At 42.5% G+C, this 2782-nt stretch overlaps 1 non-coding gene across 1 annotated transcript; it reads left to right on the top strand.

The window, feature by feature from the left end:
* Nucleotides 1-1763: 1763 nt before the first annotated feature.
* Nucleotides 1764-1870, top strand: LOC126008297 (U6 spliceosomal RNA). Its single transcript, XR_007495635.1, has one exon. It is a non-coding gene; the product is annotated as a U6 spliceosomal RNA (small nuclear RNA).
* Nucleotides 1871-2782: the final 912 nt, after the last annotated feature.

The raw sequence follows: 2782 nt of genomic DNA on the forward strand, positions 1-2782 counted from the left end.
CAATTGGTAGGGCATTTGCCTTGCACACACTAACGAGGATGAACCATGGTTTGATCCCCTGGCATCCTATATGGTCCCCAAAGCCAGGAGCGATTTATGAGTACATAGCCAGAAGTAACCCCTGAGCATCACTGGGTGTGGCCCAAAAAAGAAGGAAGGAAGGAAGGAAGGAAGGAAGGAAGGAAGGAAGGAAGGAAGGAAGGAAGGAAGGAAGGAAGGAAGGAAGGAAGGAAGGAAGGAAGGAAGGAAGGAAGGAAGGAAGGAAGGAAGGGAGAGAGAGAAAGAGAGAGAAAGAAAGAAAGAAGAAAGAAAGAAAGGAAGGAAGGAAGGAAGGAAGGAAGGAAGGAAGGAAGGAAGGAAGGAAGGAAGGAAGGAAGGAAGGAAGGAAGGAAGGAAGGAAGGAAGGAAGGAAGGAAGGAAGGAAGGAAGGAAGGAAGGAAGGAAGGAAGGAAGGAAGGAAGGAAAAAGGAAAAAGAAAAGGTAGGGCAGGAGCAATAGCACACACATGCCTTGAACATGGCCAATTCAGGAAGAACTTTGGTTCCACCCAAGGCATCCATTTGGTCCCCTGAGCCAGGAGTCATTTCTGAGAGCATAGCCAGGAGTAACCCCTGAGCATTACCGTTGTGGCCCAACCCCTCCCCCCCCAAGAAAAGTTTGGGTAATATAAGCAATCCTTACGAAACTAAACTAACTATTCAACTTAACTAAGATAATTATTTTGTCTCAGTACTTGAAAACCTCTTTGCAGGAAATAGAGTTTTTAACTTTGTCACAAAGATAGTTTAAAATAAAAATTTTAAAGTATAAGAACTAAAATTAGAACTCTGATGGAACGCTGAAGCCTGGCACATATCTCTGGACTGTCTGTCTTCTGTGTGGCACCTGCGGGCCTGATTTCCTGTGTTTGTGGCTTCATCTGCAAACGGCTAGCCTTCCCTGGAGGTGAGTTTCTCCACCCAAGAAGGGAGGAGCTGGTTGAACTCTGATGCAACTCTGAAGCCTGGCATATCTCTGGACTGTGTGTCTTCTATGCATCATCTGTGGGCCTGATTTCCTGTGTGTGTGGCTTCATCTGCAGACGGCTAGCCTTCCCTGGAGGCAAGTTTTTCCGCCCAGAAAGGGAGGAACTAGAGGAGCACAGCCACGTAGCGGAGCTGCCACACACATCACTTAGCCTATGAATACAACCACGACACATAGAAAACACAGCAATACAAGTGTGACAATGGGGAAACAACGCAGGACAGCGCCAGACATAGAGAATGAAGATGGCAACTCTGACGACCAGAACATGGCCAACCAACTAGTCAGTCTCTCAGATAAGGAGTTTAGAATCTCAATATGGAAGGTGATCACAGGACTCAAAGAAAGTATAGAAGAGAACACTAATAAGAATCAAGAGAATATGAAGATGAAATCAGAAAACTCCAAACTGAAATTTCAGGTCAAATAACAGGTCTGAAAAACTCAGTAAATTAATTGAAGAAAAAAATGAATGAGTTTTCCCACAGGTTAACAGTAGCTGAGAATAAAATTGGTACACTAGAAGATGATATGAATAACAACTCCATACAGCAGAAGAGATTGGAAAAAGGCCTTGAAACAAATGATCAAACAATGGAAAATTACTCAAAGAATGGGAACAGATGAAAATAGAAGTCTATGATAAGCTCAACAAAAACAACTTAAGAATGATTGGAGTCCCAGAGACCAAGGAAGAAAATCTCCAGGAAGAATCAACGGTCAAGAACGTCATTAAAGTGCTCGCTTTGGCAGCACATATACTAAAATTGGAACGATACAGAGAAGATTAGCATGGCCCCTGCGCAAGGATGACACGCAAATTCGTGAAGCGTTCCATATTTAAAAAAAAAAAAAAAAAAAAAAAGAACGTCATTAAAGGGCCTGGAGAGATAGCACAGCGGTGTTTGCCTTGCAAGCAGCCGATCCAGGACCAAAGGTGGTTCATTCGAATCCCGGTGTCCCATATGGTCCCCTGTGCCTGCCAGGAGCTATTTCTGAGCAGACAGCCAGGAGTAAGCCCTGAGCATCGCCGGGTGTGGCCCAAAAACCAAAAAAAAAAAAAAAAAAAAAGAACGTCATTAAAGAGAAACTACCAGAGCTAAAGAATACATGCGATCAAATGTATCTTTGATACATACATCTCTAAAAGAGACCTCAGAAAAAACACCCAAAGACACATCTTAGTCACAATGACGAATCCCACAAATAGAGACAGAACTCTGAAAGAAGCAAGATCAAAAAGAGAAATTACATTCAAGGGAACATCCTTGAGATTTACTGCAGACCTGTCACCAGAAACACTCAAGGCCAGAAGGCAGTGGTCGGACATAGTGACAAAACTCAATAAAATAAATGCTTCTCCTAGAATACTGCACCCAGCAAAACACACTTTCAGGTTTGAAGGAAGAATACATGGCTTCACAGACAAACAACAGCTCAGAAACTTTACAGACTCAAAACCAGTCTTAAAAGAAAAACTGAAAGACCTACTTTAAGACAAGACTGACCAACAGACACATCAAACTTCAATAGAAAGATGGCACTAAATCCCAGGACAATTCTTTCTCTCAATGTCAATGGACTAAATGCACCAGTTAAGAGACACAAAGTGGTTAAATAGATCAAAAAACTCAATCCAACCCTCTGCTGATTTACAAGAAATGCATCTGAATATTCAGGACAAATATAGACTCAAAATAAAAGGCTGGAGGAAACTCATCCAAGCAAACAACACCCATAAAAAAGCTGGAGTGTC

Source organism: Suncus etruscus, chromosome 4, assembly GCF_024139225.1.
Source record: "Suncus etruscus isolate mSunEtr1 chromosome 4, mSunEtr1.pri.cur, whole genome shotgun sequence".
Classification (NCBI taxonomy): domain Eukaryota; kingdom Metazoa; phylum Chordata; class Mammalia; order Eulipotyphla; family Soricidae; genus Suncus; species Suncus etruscus.